Source organism: Lycium ferocissimum, chromosome 5, assembly GCF_029784015.1.
Source record: "Lycium ferocissimum isolate CSIRO_LF1 chromosome 5, AGI_CSIRO_Lferr_CH_V1, whole genome shotgun sequence".
Lineage (NCBI taxonomy): Eukaryota > Viridiplantae > Streptophyta > Magnoliopsida > Solanales > Solanaceae > Lycium > Lycium ferocissimum.
Window position 1 is genome coordinate 5483536 of NC_081346.1, and position 21559 is coordinate 5505094.

A 21559-nucleotide genomic window follows, 5' to 3' on the forward strand; every position below is an offset into this window, starting at 1 on the left:
CTATGGAACGTGTTGAGAAAGCCAACGCTTTTGCCTTTCCACGAGTTAAAAATTGTAACAATAGAAATATTTGTAGCTAAGATGAATAACCCGAACTGAAGCTCAAAATAAATCAAGTCAAAGGCCAAAATAGTGTGATAATCGGGCGGTCTATATAAGGAAGGCGAAGAATAACCGAATAAAGCACTAAAATAATGTGGCACTTTAATCTGGTCACGGATCGCGCCTACTGCTTTTTGTGCACTACATCTCAATATAACTGGAGTTTGCAATAAAACATTTTCTATTCGTCTTAGATAGCCTTAAATTGTCACCAAAGGTTGTAACTTGTAAATGGGGCAAGCGGTCCTAAATCCGACCCTTTGCAGATAGGCGTTCTTCATTCAGAGTAAGGAAATCATAATTGGGGTGCCGACACAAGAAAACACCGGCGATGGAAGCAGAGGATGGATATGGAGGCAACGAAAATGGGTATTGGAAATAAGGGAAAGCCAGTATTTTGAGATTTTGGGGGCAAGCACAGGAATATTTCAGTCAACAGGTCTTCCCTGCATGCGATTTGCTAGGATGAAGGGGGATTTTGGAGAAAATCAGTAACTCCTGAAGTGGGTAAGAGTCAGTTTGATTGATCTTGTACGACGTACTGTTGGCGGAAACGGTGGTAGATTTAGAAACTCAATGAACGGAAGTGTATTTACACACTCTATATTAAGGTTGCAAACAAATTGCATTCATTTAGATTTTTGAATCTTGTAATATTAGATTAAAGATTAAAATGTTTATTGAAATTTTGTAGTTTTGGACAAGCCAAGTGTTTGGCCATGAAAAATTATTCACATTATTTAAAATCAGTGATTGATCATGAAAATTCCAAATCCAATAAGCATATTTGTTTATTTTGGGTTGGAGATGTTCACAATTTTTTTTTTTTTTTAACAAGTTGCTCATGAATTGTCATTATTGCAAGTACTATGAGGTTAATGATGAAAATTCTCTATTTAGTGAACTCACATATTTAATATAATTGTACATATATTGCTATCAATTAAAGAAGTCCATTTTACTGATCTACTAAAGTGTTATTTTTATGGGCTATATAAATATTATTTTATAAGGTATGAATCTTATATGCGTAGAAACCTGGTTAACTCTTCAGTTATAATTAATGGGTTCATAACTGAAAAGTTACACCGCTCGTGAAAAGTTATATTTGGAGAGTTATGTCTCTTCCGAAGAGCCTCACTATTATATCTTTCATTGTGGTCCCTAAGTTTGTTACTGAATTATTTTCCTCTCTGCCCCATTAAGAGAAGTATTATAAAGAATGTAATAAGGTTTAGAAGACCATGAATTCCTTCAATTGATTCTTACAATTGATCAAAGGTAAGTGTCTTTACTATTCTCCTAGATTTATATCTCTGTCTAATTATTTACTTCCGATCTTGTGTGGAGTGCATAAAATTTTCCAACAAGTGGTATCATGAGCACGGTGTTACTAGATCATTAGAAATAATTTTTAGTATTTTGGAATCACATTTAGATACGAAGTTACTGTGTTTTTCAAAATTGAATAAAGTTTCCTGCCTGTTTTTTGGGAAGGCAGAATAAAGTTGATTTGTTCATTGATTTCTCCCCAGTGTAAATTGATTCGTCCTAGATTTTTTTTTTTTTTTTAAAGTTATCTTTGATTTATTAAAAAGAGAAAAACTATTCGAAATATTAAAGAAACTAGTAAATCGACCCGCGCTTCGCGCGGTAATTTAAATCTTATTACATTTTTTAAATTAATCCCTACATTTAGCTTAAATAATTTTTTCAATAAAGAAAATGCATAATACAATTATAATATGAATGAAAAATAGAACTAATGTGGTAATAAGCATGAGCCGTAGATTAACATAAAGGAAAGAACTACAAAAAAAGCGAGCTACAAAAGAGAAATAAGCACAAAAAAATTATTTACACTTTTGTTTGATAAACACTTCAATTGAGACGAACATATAACAATGAAAATTAAATCTATCTTTAAATAAGCTGTAATACTACAACAACATTCAATATATTTCTTTCCTTCATTCTCCTTAAATCTTCCATTGATCTTCTTATCTCTACCATCCTTCAAAATACATTCAACCATTTCTCATTCACTTTCATCTTCTAAGACTCCGTGCCCATAAGCATAAGAAAATAAAATTCAGAAAAAAGAATGAAACTAAGCACCAATTTTCAAATAAATTGAATGAAAAAAAAAACTACTAAGAAATACATATATGTGTGGAGATCCAACGTTTCTTTTGAACTATAATTCAAGGTTGTCAAACATAAGCTTGCTTTAAATGTCTTAAGGGTGCCGCATCACTTTTCTATTGCCCACAATTATATATCATTTATTCACGAAATTAAAAGAAAGTGAGATAAAATAGAAGTAATTAATGATAAAGTAACAAAGAATAAGGAAATTAGATGGATTTAAAGATAATTTTGAATGGATACATTATCTCTTTAATTAAAGAGTTGGGTGATTTTTGGGGAATTATGTGAAGGTATGTATCATCTTCAACAATGCTAATTATGGGGAAGTTAATGCGATTATTATAGGGAATTAGTGGGTTCAAATAAAAGGAATAAAAAGCAAAAACATTGAGGTAACAGATAATAAAGATTTTTGTTTTTACATTTAAAAATTTCTTTAAAAATAATGGAGAAAACATATTCATAGAACACTTACTTTCCTCTCCATGCCAGTTAAATTTTCTGTTTTCCTCCTCGAATCTCGTCTGCAAAATTGTCATTCTTTTGAAAAATGGCGTTTTTTTCCTCGGTTAACTTTCCGTATCATTCCTATAATAATTATAAAAATTTAAAGAGGGCAAACAATAATTGAGTGACATCATATATGCACAACGAGAGAAAATTATAAAAGACACGAAGCATACCCAAAAATAGAAGCGAGTACCGTTAAAATTCAAAAGGTAAATTAATAATAAGGATAAATAAAAGAGAAGAAATTCTATATTAATATCTCAGTAATGCAAAAAGAAAGGACAGTGTAAAACTATAAAAGGCAAAGCAACTGTACTTATATTGAAACAGATTATTATGGAAGTAAGTAGGAGCAATGATATTAATTGGAGAAAGGAATGGTGATAAGGAAGAGGTGTAGCCTGTGGGTTTATTTAGTAAAAATGAAGTAAGAGACAGAGGCAAAATTTTGACATGGCTTGCTTTTAAAAAGGCATGCAGCGTATGGAAACATCACCAAAAGAGGCCGAAAGGATGCGTCATTTTTTTTTTTTTTTTTTTTTTTTTTTTTGACTAAATAACTAATAGGAGTTAAAATGGATTAAAAGGCCAAAATTATGAGAAAAAATATAAATGAAAACCCTGCATTTGTGTTGCGCCATGTCAACGGCCTATGTCCTGCTTTTATATATATATAAGATATTCGGTTCAACAGAACACCTTCATGGTGTCCTTTCATAGTTGCTGCAGTTCTTCCGTTTGCCCCTCTCATTTTTTTTTTTCAAGGAAAAGAAAATGGATGAAGATAGACTCACGGAAAGGTTTACTTTGTATAAGTTTCAACCTTTACGTTTCAATTCAATCACCAATATCTTCAATTTTGTTTGGAGCAAAGTAATTGAGACACTTTCTTTTACTGGTTTCACATTTTGCGGCAATTTCTACCTTAAATCTTTAGTTCTTGTCCTTTTAAAACAAATTTTTAAAAGGATGGTTTGGTTAGGACGGTGGCAGAATATTCAAGGTAAACTTACATGAATAGCTACCCTTTAGTAGGTCCTTACCTTTAGTAGCTACCTTTTCAATATTACCAACCATAACTACTATTTAATGAACATATGTATTTTTACGGGTGTATTTGTTTGTTTTCAAATACATATTGATTCCGTAGCTACATTATGGGTTTTCGTTGTATTTGATGCCATTTCAACAAAATTTCAAATACATTGTGTACATTCAAACTACATATGAAGCCAAATACATTCAAAAATCCGTGTATTTGAAAACACTGTTCATATATTCAATGTATTTGAATGGATTTCTACAAAATGTCAAATATATTGTGTACATTCAAACTACATATGAAGCCACATACATTTAAATTTCCGTGTATTTGAAAACACTGTTCATATATTCAGCCAAATACATATGTTCATATATTCAACAAAATACACTATTAACAAAAATATTCAGAAAATACAAAAAAACACTCAAATTCGCAGATCTGAGCCAGCTAGATCTGAGCCATTTTCCGGCCATATCTGAGATATACATTGTTCATATATTCAGCCAAATACACTGTTAACAAATACACTCAAAAAATACAAAAAAGGCTCAAATCCACAGATCTGAGCCAGCTACATAAAGAAAAGAAGATTAATGATGAGGTATAATATGTGGAAGATCAGTTGGTCAGCGAGTGAATTAGTTGTATTTGGATGCGGCGGAAATTGACCGGATCCGAGACGTATCCGATTCTCTTCGCCGTTTCACGCCGCCATCTACGGCGACGGCGAGGTTCGTCTTCAAATGTTCAAAGCCGGTCCAGATGAGAGAAGGGAGAGAGAGAGAGAGAGAGGCGGTTGTTTTGGTTGGGATCCGCTAGAGTCGTCGCCGGAGCTCCGGATCGTGGCGCGGCGGCGGCGGTTGTAGTAAGGAAGTTTTTTAGAGTTTTGAAAGGATGGAAAAATGCGAAATGGATAGTGAGTAGGAATAGAAAAAGATATATGTATTTGGGTATATATTTTGATATAGCTACCAATTGTAATTTAGAAAAGTGAATTAGCTACTAATTATAATTAAATAAAAGGGTAGTTACTATTAATAATTAGATCTTAAAAGAAGCTACAACTAGTAAAAATTCCAATATTGAAACCCCACGGTTTGTAGTTGCTCCATTTTTTTTTTCTTTTGGTATAATTATTAATTTTAGTTTCTTAGGACTAAGAATTAAAAAAATTCAGGCCTTTCAGAAGTTTTGGTCAGGATATTAAAAAAATTATATCATTCTTAAAGTATTATATTGCTTGTCCAACTACAAATAAATTACAATTTTTATAATTTGATTCCTATGTTATGCAACAAATGCAGTTTAGTCCTCATTTGTGCATATCAAGTTTGCATATTTATTTCAATTTATGTAATTTTAAAGTGTTATTTTGATTTAAGTTATTAATCTTTATTTGACGGTTTCCTTGAGATTGATATTTTAAAGGGCTAACCAAAATAAATTGAAGGACACTTTAGTGTCATAAATTATTATTTTTTCTAGATCTAATGAAGTTTCAGGAGTTGCCAAAACACTCTAAGATCATAAAGTACTAAGTTCGGAAGATTTCATATGGTATATGACATTAAATTTTTGTGCTTTTTGCACATTTTCTGTGATTTTTGGCAATTTTTTCTGCAGAACTGTATGTAGTTTTTTGCTATGCTTTTTGAATTTTCTAAAGCAGTCATGCATAAAGCGAATATCAATCTGCATTTTTCCAGTTGCATTTTGGGGATATCTGTTTTGTTATTTTTTCGCCACATAAAAGAAATAATTATTTGTACTGGGAATGAAACTATACCATGTGTACTTCTTGTTTTAAATGAAATAGATTAGTCTAATATGTAGCCACAGTAATCTATATTAGATAAAATTTATTTATTTTGAACATTAAGCATGTTTTGTTTATGCGAAATAATTATCTCAAAGGCAGATTATTTTGGGCAGATTATGAATAGTCATGAATATGTGATACATTTAGTAATATCATGTTGGTAATGTGTAGGTCTAAAGAAAGACATATTACCGGGCCGTTTTGGTAGCCAGTATTTATGAACTATGTATAGGAGTACCACTTAATTATTATTATTATTATTATTATTATTATTATTATTATTATTATTATTAATTCCAAAGACTAAATAATAATATTGTGTTAGGTATCTTGAGATGAGTCCTTTTAGGATACATATGTGTTTGGAATAAGTATATCCGAAGTTCGTCGAAATTAAAGCATATACACATTAAATTTCTGTTTGTGAAGAAAAGAGTTCAAAGTCTTCTTGTGTCAATAGAGCATATTAGTACAAACTCCATTATTGTGGATCCGCTCATAAAAGGTTGCAACCTAATTTTTTTTAATTTATGAGCCTATATCTTATATGGATGTTGTTGGACTCTATGATGAGCAACTTCAGTGGGAGCTTGTTGTTTTATTTATACTTTTGACACGTCAAGTATATTTTCTGTACAGATTAAAGTTTTATGAAATTTATGAATTTTGAGTGATTATTGAAAACTCTGAAAATAAAGTTATTGACTTTCTACTGTGATTTTGCATAAAGTGCAAGAAAGTGATTTTGGACCATTTAAAGTCGTAAAGTAGGACTAGTTGAAAATAGGCATGACTTAGATCAATTTTACATGTAATTTCCATGCTATGCATCCATACTTGAACTATGTCATTGAATTTGCTGATATTGTGATCATTGATGGGTTTAATGACGAATATATGTCATGAAAAACCGCTTTGATTTGTATTTGTACGATTAATGGACCAGATTGCTTAGAGATAGCAAATTGTGCGCACTATTTTCGTTATGTACAATTTTTCAGAAATATATGTGGTCCAAGTGGGAGAATGTTGAAAATTCTCTATTTGGTAGACTCACATATTTAATATAATTGTACATAGATTGCTATCAATTAAAGAAGCCCATTTTACTGGTCTAATAAAGTGTTTTTTTTTGGGCTATATAAATATTATTTTATAAGGTATGAATTTTATATGCGTAGAAACCTAGTTAACTTTTCAGTTATAATTAATGGGTTTATAACTGAAGAGCTACGCCTCTTGTGAAAGGTTACATTTGAAGAGTTATGTCTCTTCCGAAGAGGTGCCTGACTATTATATACTGGTTGTGATCCCTAAGAATTCTTTTACTCTTTGCCCATTAAGAGAAGTATTATAAAGAACTTAACAAGGCTTAAAAGATCATGATTTCCTTCAATTGATTCTTGCAATGGATCAAAGGTAAGTGTCTTTACTATTCTCCTAGATTTATATCTCTATCTAATGATTTACCTGCGATCCTGTACGGACTGTTTAAAGTTTTCCATCGGTTAATTGATCGTTCAATCGCAGAAAAGTAAGGAAGGTTAGGCCTGATTACAAAGATTTAAGCAAGCAAACGAAATCCAGTCTTGATCAAAAAAGATTGAGATTTAGTAAACATACAAATTACATTAAATGAGCGGAAGAGAAACTCAAACACAAGTCAAAGTCTCAACATGTTTTGTACGTTTCAAAGCCATTGTAACGTGCCCCATGGAGGAAAAGCCTGAAAGAAGCTGGCTCCACGTCCGCCAGCTCTTTGATAATCCCATCGTACAAGTTGTACAAAATAATTTTCCCAGTAAACGCTAGCAATAACCTTGCCGTATCTTTCTCATCTTCGTCAAGAAAAGAAATTGTTGAAAATGCGTTCGAATATGCATAATATTCTGGAGGATTCACTCCTTGATTCACCATTGCGTAGGTAAAAATTGGGTAAAAAATCCAAATCAACATGGTACTTAACCATCCGGAATACTTAACTTCCATTATTATGTGGGATTTTTACAAATTAGGTAAAAAATCCAAATCCTCTGGCTTTTCAGGATCAAAAGCTAAATTTGTAGTTTTTATTATGTGGCCTTTTTTGATTGTTTTTGGTAGTGGAATAAATTTATATTTACCAGTGGTGAGATTGTAAATGTAAAACTCCCGGTAACGATCCGTTTGGTCATTATTGGAATCCTCCTCGAACCCCGTATAGAAGTCAAGCTTCGCATTATAAAAGTCTAGGCTTATAAAAACAGTTCCGCGTAAAATTAAAATTGGAGTGAAATTCGTAGAAGTCAAAACTGTGGGCCACCCTTCGCGCGCAATGTCGGTCATGCCGGCGGGAAACCCGTTGCTACGAAGGAGCGTGGGCCAAATTCCTATAAATGCCTTATTTCGGGATTTATTCCGACTTTTCTCCAAAACCTTATTCTAAGCCGACTTTTGTGAGGGTTCTTGGATAGAGCACCTGAAAATTTCGCCAAGGTAAGCCTCCAAACATCGTTCTTGATTACAATTCATAAAAGAAATTCTTCCCGTAAATAAAATTGGTCCCTCAAAGTTAGTAAAAGAGAAAGACGTGATGCATGTATGATTTTTGTGTAACCCTTGTCCTCGTGTTCATAAATTCCTAGAGTTCTCGGTCAAGCTTCAGTTCCGCAACATGGTAGGGAAGGTTGCACGTACGTTCGTGGTAGCTGCTCAGCATTGAGGTAGGTTATGATTTACTTGAGTTAGACTTTGATTAATGAAACATATATATGACACAGAATTGACGAGAGAAAGCATGATTAGGTCGTCAGACAAGGAGTTCGGTGGGATATACGATAGGTTGATATTGTAGTATTAAAAAGGGCTGTAGTAGCTAGAAACTTAGCTAATTGTTCTAAGAGGGATATTAGTATTGCATGTGTAATCATGGAAGGTCTAGAAGAGTTGGACTTGATGCGATGATAAATTGGCCTTAGTATAGGTTGAATTACGATATGTTAGGTGGCGCGTACTTCACTATAGTAACTTCCGTTGTAGGTATGCATGATTAATATTGAGTTCTAGTATGACTCATGGTAATTCGATTGGTATATCACTGATTCTGGCATCACTTCGTGTTTATGAGTTGATTATGTTCGGCTAAGACATTATGGATAATGGCTTGAAATGGAAATTACTGATAATATATTGTGATGGATAATACTAATAATAATTGAAGATGGAACATACACATCTACGTAAGGCACATTTGACAGGGGATGACGATGTAGCCTTGTTGTGAACTCGTGGTTCGAGGTCCGTTCCAGAACGAGTGGTACATGGACACCATGGGTCCCCTGCAGGTCATGGCTATTTGGGGAAAACATTACCAATTAGCATGTGTGTACATGGTTGGTGAGAGACTACATTTATTTCCTTGTACTTCCGTAATTATTTCCTCTTTGTATGTGTGTATATGTATATGTATGTGTATGTGTATATATATATATATATATATATATATATATATATATATATATATATTGATGGCGTGCGTGGGTCTTATGGCATTACATCGAGGTATGATTCACCTTCGAGATTTTCAAAGGTTGGATCCTTGCGTAGTAAAGTATTTGTGATTTCTCTTGCATGTAATGTTTACGTCAAGAAAGACTAAGAACGGAATACTTAAATTGGGAGTTCCGTTGTTCATGGACTGTTGATAATTGTTGTAAGAAATAATCTATAAGTAGATAGTAGTCGAGGGCTGTTTGGAATCGTATTACCATTGTATTTGCCGGTTAATTAATAAGTCGCTTTATCGTGGGAATAAAGGGGGAATGTAATCAGTTACGATAGGAAGAGTTGTCCTAATTTCTTATTTTCGAGTTATGAATGTCTAAGAGTCTGAGATATACATTAGGCCGTTGGGTTATGTTATTCCTTATCATGCGATTAAATAAGCGATAGTATGAAGCGACTCGAGTAATTTCATGGTGCATTGTCATTTAGTAGGAATAGCTAATAAGTGTAATCGTTAATTAAGATATATGTTTATTCTGTTTAATTTTATATTATATTGAGTGAACCAATCTTAGTCGGCCTATGATGCTTACCAGTACGTGTGGTGTACTGATACTACTCTTGTTACATTCCCTTCGGAGTGTAGGTGTGTTTTCAGGTAATTGCTTGGAGGTTTCATTATGTTGCAGCGGTAAATATCTTGCGGCAGCTTTTGTGTATCTCCTTCCAGACAGAAGTTGTGTCATCATTTTATTTTCGGTCTATTCCTTGTATTATAGAAGCTCTTGTATATGTCTACACTAGATCCCGAGGATTGTAAGGTTTTCTCTTGATTTTATGAAAAGGATTATGATGTTTTCTACCTATTGCTTATGTTAGTAGTCACATAGTTGTAAGAACGAGTTTTTAAATAATGGGTTGGTTGGTAAGGATTCGCCTACTAGGTGATAATACGGTAAGTGCCCACGCGACCCGCAATTTGGGCCGTGACACTCCCTCTTCCAATCAGCCACTTCAAAATCAAGGCAAATTAATTTGTTACAAGAATTCATGTGACAAAATAATTTACCATCGCGTATCTTTGGAGAATCTTTCGTTCATCATAAATTTTCCTCATTCAGAGAAAGAAAATTGAAAGTGGGGTTCTCGCGCAAGAAGAAACCGATGGCGGTGGAAGAGGATCTAGCATTCTTAAGGGTGTGGAGACAACGAAACAGGGGACTGCTAATAATTGAAAGCCAATGTTTTGGAACTGTCTGAAAACGAAGTAGAGATTTTGGGGGCAAGTGTAGTAAAATTTCAGTCAAGAGATCTTCATTGTTGGCGATGTGTTGAGCAGATTCTGATGAAGGGGATTCAATTTGAAGCGAGCTTTCGCCAGAGACTGACACGTATGATTTTGGGTGTCTTTTGAAACTCCGGCAGCGGATGAAGGTGATTTTAATTATACTACCAAATTCATCCAAGTACGGGGAGTCGAAGGATGTATCATCGTTGTCGGAAGCCATGGTGAATTCCTCTGCTGAACAAATATGGCTTTGGTTACTTGATGATTGAGAGATGTTTGATAGCAGATTAGGTGTGAGAAAGTGCATTAGCTATGGCAAGCTGACTTTCTTTGCTATATTCCTTTCTTTTAGGCCAAAGTCATAGACAGCCCCTTAAACTTTTCCACATATTCCTCATGGCTACCTAAACTGACTCTTGTTCCGATTGAATACCTAAACCCCTCCGAATTTGTACCATTTAGATACCTTTTGCTGATGTGGCAAAGTGTGTGTAACACACACAACAGAGGCGCGTGAAAGGCATTATTTTGCCTATTTCTCCATTTTTTTAATCTCTTTTTCTTCTTCTTCATCTTCTCTCCTTACCGCCGCCGACCATCTTTCTCTTTCCCCTTCTTTCTCCAGCCACTCACCACCTCATTTTCCTCCAGACCTGTCGCCACCCACTATACCACCACCATCCACTCTTCTCTCTCCCTTCCTCCTTCTCTTCTGTAAAAAATGGAGCTTGTTCGCCGGAAAAAATGGAGCTGCCACCACCACCACCATACCCCTCTCTCTCCCTTCCTCCTCTTCTATCAAAAATTACTCTGTCAAAAATTACTCTTTCAAACAAATCTAAACCTAAAAGCAAAACAAATCCAAAAACAAGGAAAAAGAAGCGGGGATGAAGATGACCCATGGAACGGCGACGGCGGAGAAAACATGTTCAATTTCAATTTTGGGACTGCTTCGATCTTCCGTCTTGCTAAGAAGAATGCCCATGTTGTGGCAATTCCACCTAGAAGGTAATGGGTTATTCCTACAGCACGGGACGAAGCCAATCCGATACATACGATAGGCGAAGGAGAAGTTGTTTTTAGGAGGAAAATGGAATCTATCATGAAGAATCCGGGATGCTCTCTTCCCACCAAACCTAGTAACATTCATTTTGTTCCTTCCAGCATCATCTAGATTGTGATATCTTCTTCTTGATCTTCACTGCTTATTCACGTCTCCATGGAATATTTTTGAAATTAATTCCATCCCTTCTACCTAGTACTATTTTGTAGTAGTGCTTCTGTTTACCACCACCCTTGAAGATGATCAATGGGTGGGTGATTTAATTGGTGAAAATAGAGGAGATTGGCGGCTGATTTTTGGTTTGTCGTGGACATGGAGGAGAAGAAGAGTTGGGGGGAGGGGGGGAGGGGGGGAGGGGGAGGGGGTATGATTTTTTTTTTTAACTTATAATTATTTTTAAGTGGACCCCACCGCCATGTGTCACCTTTTCATTTGACAAAGTTGTCACGTCATGGAGAGTGTAATACACTCTCTTAATTTTGCTGATTATTGTGAAAAAAGTACCCAATAGGATCAAATTTGGACTGGTTCAGGTACCCAATAGGTACAACCCTCGGTTTAGGTACCCCAGAGGAAAATGTGGCAAAGTTCCTTTCTTTTATGTATATTCCTTTCACTTGTGTATATTTAATACTAGTAGTTAATTAGTTGTAATTGCAATCTAGAGTACATCTTATGATTTTTTCTAATGTTTCTTCAGAAACTAGCGGTCTATGCCGTCTTTGCACGGCCCAACACTTTAGATATATAGTGTGTATATCTTGTCTTTGTATATAGTTATATATATATATATATATATATATATATATATATATATATATATATATATATATATATATATATATATATATATATATATTATGTTCAAAGCACAATTAATATAACATTATAGTTTGTGCTCCGTATCTAAAACTTTATTATACTAATGGTTGCTACGAATATAAAATCGGCAAATTTATTAATATTTTTAAAAAGAGAAGACTTGTTTTAAAAAGAAACTATTTTCGTCTCTTTGAGATAAAACAATAGCAATATTTAAGCATCGATTGATACTTTTAATTTTAATTCGATTAATTTAAAAGTGTAAAATACTTATTATTTTTTATCAAATTTTTGATTTGGATAATTCTAATTTAAATTATTAAATTAATTTTACATGTTTAAAACAAAACAAAGTAGAAATTGATTTTCTATTTAAACGAAGAAATACTATTTTTTAATTTTTTGGTAAATATTCTCGGTTTTAGCTCATTTTACTTGTCATGTTGTCTTTTGCATGATTTTTTAAGAAAACGTCGATTAGAATTATGATTTGACTAATTTACCTTATTCATTATTTGATTTTCATTTGATATATATTTTTCTACGACATTAATCTCTTTCACATTTATTGGAGTAAGAATAAAAATAAAAAAGTAATTAAATTCTATCTTATTTTAAAATATAAATATTTTAAGTATATTTATTTTAGTAAACATAACAAATAAATGACATGGCGGAATAGCAAATACGACGGTTTAATAGCTAGATTAGATCTCGGGCTAATATAAAAAAAAGAAAATTGTATGGTTTGACTACCTAACCTTTTGAAGAAAAGCAATTTCATTTGCTCCCACTAATGAATTGATACGCACGTGTGATGAATCCATCATTATTGACTCAATGAGATCTTTGGAAATTACATGAATATTGTTTGATTTTTTAATATGGGGTGCATTTTTTTTTTTTGGACATTATTAATTTGCACTATTTTTTATGCATATATATATACACACACACACACACACACTATGTTCAAAATACGATTAATATAACATTGTAGTTTGTCTAAAAGTGTCTAAAACTTTATTATATTAGTGTTTCTACGAATACAAAGTACGCACTTTTTTTGACATTATTTTTTTTGACATGGGGTTCTTATTTTTTATATTGCTTGATTTTGTTAATATGGGGTAATTTTTTTTTTTATCGTGAGTTTGGAGATGGTGGGTTCCCTTTTTTTTTTTTTTTTTTTTTTTATATATATATATTCTTGATGTTGTTTAGTATGGGGTCCACCCTTTATAGGTGCACTTTTTTTTTTTTGGACATTATTAGTTTGTCTTATTTTTATGTATAATATATATACATATATTATGTTCAAAACACGATTAATATAACATTGTAGTTTGTGCTCTGTATCTAAAACTTTATTATATTAGTGTTTGCTACGAATAAAAAGTCTGCACTTCTTTTTTTTAATATGGGGTTCAATTTTTTTTTTTAATATTGCTTTATTTCATTAATATGGGGTCCACTTTATTTTTTTCCATGAGTTTGGAGATCGTGAGTTCCAATTTTTTTTTTGCTCGGTGTTATTTAGTATGGGGCCCACCCCTTTTTTTTTAAGGGACAACGGACGATGAAGTATGAGTCTAAACCGTACTTTATATAGTTTCTTCCTTTTTTTTTTTTTATATTGCTTGGTGGTATTTAGTATGGGGCCCTTTTGGACGTTATTAGTTTTTATTTATTTTTATGTATATATATATATATATATATAGTATGTTCAAAATACGATTAATATAACATGTAGTTTGTCTTCGTATCTAAATCTTTGTTATATTAGTGTTTGCTACGAATACGCATCGTGTTTAATATGGGGCCCACATTTTTTTTTAACGGTGTTTGTTTTTTAAATATGGGATTCACTTTTTTTTATTGCTTGATTTTGTTAATATGGGAGTCAAACTTTTTTTTTTATACGATTTTGGATGTGGTGAGTTTTTTTTTTATCTCGATGTTGTTTAATATGGGGCATTTTTTTTTTTTTTAGGGCTTGATTAATATGGGGCCCAAAATTTTTTTTTTTTTTTTTATGGGGGGTCCATAAACGGACGACGAAAAGTGCCCCAACTCCCTCTTCTAAATAGTAGTAATGATTGCTTGTAGGAAGTTGAATGACATTTTTCTCTAGTCTTTTGCAAGTCTAACCTGAGTTTCAGAAAAAGAAAATGCCAAGCTTCCAAGATAGCCTAATTAGAACTTAGAATAATAAAATTCCTCTTGCAAGAAGGCTAATGGCCGTTGATGCATTTTCTTCACCCTCTCGAAAATGTCCGGAGTTTCACTTATATAACTCTCAAACTCCAGGACTCTATTCTGGAGTTTCACTTGCATAATTTTTTAACTTTAAGATAGTTTTGGAGTTCTACTCGCATCAGTTCACTCCAGAAAGATTTCTTAAAGTTTGTGTGACTATTTGTCAACTGTTTTGCAAATGCTTGCTATATTCTAAATAGTAACCCTAAAAGTTGCTATTAGAGTCATTTTTATGCAAAATTCAACTTAATTTTACCTTGTTTTGTTAAATTTTAAATGTTCTCATAAATAATACTCATATAAGTTATGTGGAATTTATATAGTAATTATTTATGAGAGATAAAATGTGAAATGAGATGGTGTATGTCACACACCCAAAATAAGAAGAGATGTGACACAACATCTGACGACTAATTCGTCACGAGCGAATCGATTTAGTGTAGTAACTACTCATTTCACCCGTGTATATCAATTCACTTAATTTAAAACAATTCTAAAGGATAATAAAGTGAATAATATGGACTCAAAATATAATGCGTCCAAATCAAGAAATAAAGATAAAGAAGTCACTCGCAGAGCAATACAACCCATAACCCAAAATATAACTCAATACTATGTAAGGAGCTTTTATGACACTTTAAAAATTAAAAGAAGTGTCCTCATAACCCATTACCACAACACTTTTTGGTTTTCATGTCCTATGTGAGTTTGCTACTAGTACTGATGAAATAAAAGTCACAGCCGGAAGACCAGAACTAAAAGCAAAAGAAAACAAGAAATACACAAATACTTTTTACATGAAAACAATAAGTATAAAACAGATCACAGGCCAGTGCTCTGAATACGGAATACACGAGCACAAGTATAGACTGAACAAAATGCTTGCAAAGTCATCAACATCAACAGCATAATCGCAGCCAAGAATGTGAGAAATTTCCATGATTCAAACACATAGAACTTCATGCATTTCCCAATCTTCACCCTCCATCTTCCGTTGTAAAACTTGTTAACATCTTCAATCACTTTATCCAGCAACTGCACTTTTGTTAACTTCACCGATTTACTCATCGAATTCCACAAATTCGCAACTTCATCGTCGCTCTTCAAACGGTTCAACACAATCCCTTTTTCTCTAAGCAATGCTACATCTTCCGCCGTATCAATAAGCCCATTCATTAATTCAGTGTAACGCGTAAAAAGCAATGGCCCTGATGCGTCACACACTTCGTATGCTACTAAGTTTCTTAAAATTACCTCCGTGTTTACATCTAGATTGATAGTAGGTAAATAAAATGTCATCTTTTTACCGTCGTAACTTATGCTTGTGATTCCTCCATTGGTGGCTACAAAATTTACCCCTGCTTTAGAAAGTTCACTTACTGAGGGCATGGCTATTTCCTCCACTAGAGGTGGGTTATTAGAATTTTCATTATCAGGATTCTCTTTTGTTTTTTCTTGTGAGAAGCATAGGTATTTCATGGGCAAAATTACTAGTTTTAATCCAGGAATATTTGAGAGAAGTTTCCAGGGCAGCTTGAACATGACTTTCATAGGTTTCGAAAATACTAATCTTTTGAGAAGACGTACCGGGCCTTTGTTTATTTTAACAAGTATCTTCCAAACTTCGTTCAGAAATTGTTTAACGTAACTTGATTTCCCAAAGGTACTCTTTTCACATTGATTTGTATCAGCTTGGTCCTGATCGCGATCTTCTATTATTTCAGAAGTTCCTAATTCCAGTTTGGGCACGATCATTTGGTACAAAAAGTCCAACAAATGAGCAGATTCTGTTACTTGAACCTCTGGGTAAATTTCAACCATTTTGAAAGGAGAAAGCTCCTTACAAAATCCCACTAGCATAGACATCAACATGTTGTCTGCCAACTCTAAAGATGAGAATTGGAGTTCCAAAATCTTCCTCAACACGAATATTGGGATTTGATTTTCAAGCATTGCCGAATCTCTAAGAATGGCGTTATGTGCTGATTTTCTTCCAGCAACATCAACTAAATGTGACATTGTTGAGGAAGAAATCGCTCGTGTTAGAACCTTACCTTCTTTAACGGCATAAATGTGAAGGAACTCGAGCAAAAACGAGGCATCCACTGCCATCATCCAGGCAAGAGTTTCCCCATTAAAATTCAAGAACTTATGGTAACAGGCGCGAATTCTTGACTCTAATTTTATCAGGTGTTCAACAAGATTCTGGAATTTGAGGTTTTGGAGTTGGTTCTGGGTTCTCTTTGCAGCAGCAAGTTTATACCTGTTGAACACATAATTAAGTTAATAAAAATGTGCTCTCTCCAAAAGTTCAAGATTGTCACACAATTCAGCATGATATACAGGCATAAGGTCCTTGGTTCAATTCAAGTCTCACGAGAAGCAAATTGTTGTGTGAATGAATCAATATTTATACATAAGCCAAGAGGCAGATCTTGTGCCACTCCCACAGTCGTATTAAAGCGCGTAAATCACTGGCTCCCGAGACTCCCCCTCCCACCCTCAAATAATCAAAAAGGGAATTTTCACCAAATAAAAAAGTATGTTATATAAGATTTAAAGTTTATGAAACGGTGTCTGATTGGTGATCTCTGGCTTCCGTTTAGATGTTCTGGGCGTAATAATGGTAAGGGCCTAATGCCACTTCTTGGGGCACGTAAGAATCGGGGTCGGTCACCATTAGGCTCTTGGGGACGTTAAAGATGCTCACCGGGACTTCCATGATTTCTTCAAGTTCATCATCGAGTGTTCGACGGATTTGAATAATCCATCGGCTCTCATCGAATTTTGGGGCCATGGCACGGGGTGGAAATGAGGACATGGTATAATTTCTCTGTTTCTGAATAAAGAAATGGCAGTTTAATTTTCGCTTATTGAATGAATGGTGGAGTTAAGACAAATATGAAGCTTTAATTTATGAGTTTTAGGATAATAACGATACAAATATATATATAATTAAATGTTGTTTTAGAAAGTGCAATTTCACCAAACTTTAAAAGCGTGAGATGGAATAAAGTGGTCGTTTGGTCCCAGCAAAAGGAATTAAGCTTGTCTTTTCCACGTTTTTAACTAAAAAAAACATGCCACAATCTCTTTCGTTCAGTTCTCACTCCAACTCATATTTAAACTGTTTTAAAAATGCCACAAAGAATGTGGAATGATACTATTTTTGTCATGTATGATGACACCACAACCTAAGCTATGATTCTTTTTCTCCTTTTAGTTTTTCTCTAATTTTCTTCTATTTGGCTGGCATTTACAGTGTTTTGGTTTGACGAATAGGATGATTAATGAAGAGCCAACTTCTTAATTAAGCTGATTCCTAAGCCCAAATGGGTTCATCATTAGCTATGAGGTTTTTTTATTACTTTTGTCTTTGGTTCGTTGTAGCTTAGCGCCTATGCCTTTTGGGACTTGGGTAAGTAGAAATAAAGGGGAAAAAAATTCATTAGATGTAATATAAAAAAGAAACATATTTTTTTACTTTTGGGTAATTAGAATTATAAAAAAAAAATGATTTAGAATAATAAAAAGGAACGTTAAAAGGCTGCTTTAGAAAATAAAAGCATAAAATGTGTAGGAGCTCAGGTTTGATCCAAAGACCTTGAGGAAATAAACACAACCCCTAACCAGTGCTCTACTCGGCCTGGTTTGATCATGTGTTCCTTCAGTTAATGTTAGATATATTTGCAAAATTATATACATAACATATCGAATTTAGTCGAGTGACCATGTGTTCACGTGACCCAAATTTCATACATAAATTCGTCTCTACTTATACGCACCTCGATTAATTTTATATGATACATGTTATCTCCCATCCAAAAGCAAGAGAGGCCAATTTTTAATAGGTTTAAGTTTTCAGTTGCTTTCGCACCTTTGAGTAGCGTTTAATGGACTTTACAATTAGTAACTTTGAATAAACTAATCAGAAAATACTCCATCTGAAGCACATGTTTTTAACAGTTTTTGACCATCTTTAAATAGAGCTTATATGTTATCATATAGATGTTGACACGGCTGCTAGTCCAATAGGACCATTTATTTGACACGGCTGCTAGTCCAATAGGACCATTTTTTTTTTATTATTTTTTTTTATCTTCCAAACAACTTCCTGAGTGGTGTATACTGTATATTGCTTAGTGGTAGTGGTAGTAGTCGGTAAGGTTTAGAAACTGAAAACTCAAGACATGACCATTTTTTATTTGAGAAAATCTGATAACATTTTCAATCGAATGTGATCAAGTCACCTTTTAAGAAAATATAAACATTATAACTTGCATTTATTTTTATGTGAAATAAGAATTAACATCGCATGAAACTTTTTATATAGGTTTACATAAATAAAAAACAAAGAGAATCAAAGAGTATCTCCATTATAACACCTCGTGCTAAGGGACCAGAAAAGAACATATTAACATGACAAGTCGATACCTTACCCCAACAATGCAGTTCGTCCATCGAGGTATTTTCCAAAGCATTGAATGTCGATCTTTTTTTTTAAAATACCCATAACGAATTCACGATCACTAATAATAGTAATATCTTTCTCTTTAGGCAATTTTAGTTCTCCTCTGCCAAGTGATTGGAGCTTCCCAGTCCTAAAGCTAGTGTCATCCATTCATAAAACTGAAATCATGTAAACCTAAAAAAATATACGAAAAGGGGGCTTAAAATGCCCCTGAACCATCGGATTTGGTACAAAAATAGGAAGAGGCTCCCCTCCAGTGGCATTCTCCTCCATTTCGTCCAGTTCTACCTTAAATTTTTCACACGTGGCTACTTAATTATTCAATGGACATGATTTATTTTACTAACTCGTATACTTTTAACCATAGTTAAAGGATAATCTCTGCAACCGTTCCCTCAAACTGTATAAGCCGAACCTCAAAGCTGTTGGAATACCATCAATAAGCTCTCTTTTTGCTTCTTAAGAATTGATTAGACCCAAACACTTCTAAAATGAATTGTGCACAGAAAAACCCAACACTAAAGATGGGACAGATCAGCATAAATATTTTAAGAGTAGTAGAATAGGATGCTGAGGCCAGCCAATTGGGAAGAAGAAGTTAATGATCGTCAATGGAAACTCAGATGAAAGCTTTAGTGCATCCATCCTTTAATTTTCTTCTAAATCAGAAGACTAGAAATTGTACTTCAACAAGTTGTCTTTACTTCCAGTGAATAATAGGATGAATCTTTTCCCTTTAACTGAGCCAGATCCATAGAGTTTTTACAAGTTGAACAAGCGCGCCTTCTCTCGTTATCAATCATGGTTTCGAACATTCTTACCCATTGCAATTGGAGGGACTAACTTTTATTTACATCAGTGTATAAATCCAACACATAATTAGGACAGACCTAAACACAGTTTTGATTGAGCTTCATCAGTTCTCTATGAGAGATTTGGAAGAAAAGGGAATAAATTTAAGTCGTCTAACAGTGAAACAGAGAGCGGAGGATGTGAGGAGAATGTTGAACATAGTAAAGATGGCTAATAGTTTTGACAAACCTCTAAAATCAGTTTATTTTGAAAAATATTTTTCTAAAATTATATTTTTTGAAAAGGGCTTTTAAAAGAGATACTTTTTGTGAAAATCAGTTTGTGTTTGATCAATTAATTTAAAAAATACTTTTGAGTAGCAATTAGTATTTGGCCAAGCTTTTAAAAAATGCTTCTAATTGTATTTTTCTCAAAGTGCTTTTCAAAAAAATATTTCTGGGGAAAAGCTACTTTTATTAGCTTCTGAAAAAATGTTTCTGCTACTCCCCAAAAGTATTTATTTTCTTCCAAAATTTTGGCCAAACACCACATTTTTTTTTAAAAAAAAAATACTTTTGGAGAAAATAATCTTGGCCAAACAGGCTATAAGTTAAAAAATAAATCTTATCCATTGAATTGCAAGCTGGACACGTGTTAATATTTTAAGATACAACTGGACGAAATGGGAAGGGAGCCGAGTCCACAAAATACCATCCGTCCCCCTTTTCGCTTCAAAATGCCCTCGCTGTTAACCTTTTGGATCAGGAATGCCCTTATTTCTAACAACTCTCTTAAAATAAAATAATAAAATAATTATTTATTACGTGACCTTATCTGATTGGCCAAAATTTAAACCCTCCCAAAATAAAAAATCAACCCATGACTTTGACCCGACCCTATTGAAAAATTCTCTACCACCACCATGTCAAATATCCAATCTCTCATCTTTCAAAAATAACATCAGGTCTTCTTCTAAATTGAAGCTTTAAGCTTCATTAATGGCTTCCATGGAGTTTTCAGCTTTTTTTATCAGGTTATAAGCTCCAATTCTATGATTATTCATTCTACCAACTTGAAAATTAGAATCACCCAATTGATTTTAACATTCAAATTCACAAATATGGAAATTTCGAGCCAAGCTTGAAAAGCTCCTCGAATGGTTGCTTTAGTTCACTTCTTCAATGGAGCTTTTTTTTTTTTTTTTTTTTTTTTTTCAAGTATACTCAATCACACTTGAGCTTAGAAATTCCAATAGACCAGGTTCAAATTGCCAATAAATCTCGAAATCAAAATTTTCAAATTTAGCTGAATGTTCATCAATGGATATCTGAATTTGTGGAGGTTTCATGAGTTTAAACAAGAAGTATTTTTTTCCAGTATTCAATTAGATTTCAACACAGATAAACTGAATAAACAATCTAAAATCAGATTCAAACTCAAACAACCCAAAAATGACTGACTTCTTGATTTCAAAGCTCCCAAAAATAAGAAGAGAAAGAAGAAGATGCTGATGTTAGCAATTAACTAATATTTTTGATTCATTACTCCATTTTGTTTCCAATTCTAGTGTTTGTGTAAGGCGGCCATGGGGGTGGCCGGAGACGGAGCTGTTCGTCGGAGGAAAGGGACTGGTCTCTGGCTTTAATCTGGGATTTTCTCCTTGGTTCATTGGGGATGGTTACTGTAATTAGGTGGATCCGGGTTTTGGGTTGAAATTTAATTAGTTTAGATTAATTATAAAACTAACCAATAAG

General features: G+C 33.5%; 1 pseudogene; it reads right to left on the reverse strand.

Annotated features, from left to right (window-relative positions):
* Positions 1–15098: 15098 nt before the first annotated feature.
* On the reverse strand, positions 15099–17459 carry LOC132058121 (putative UPF0481 protein At3g02645; annotated as a pseudogene).
* Between the last annotated feature and the right edge of the window lie 4100 nt (positions 17460–21559).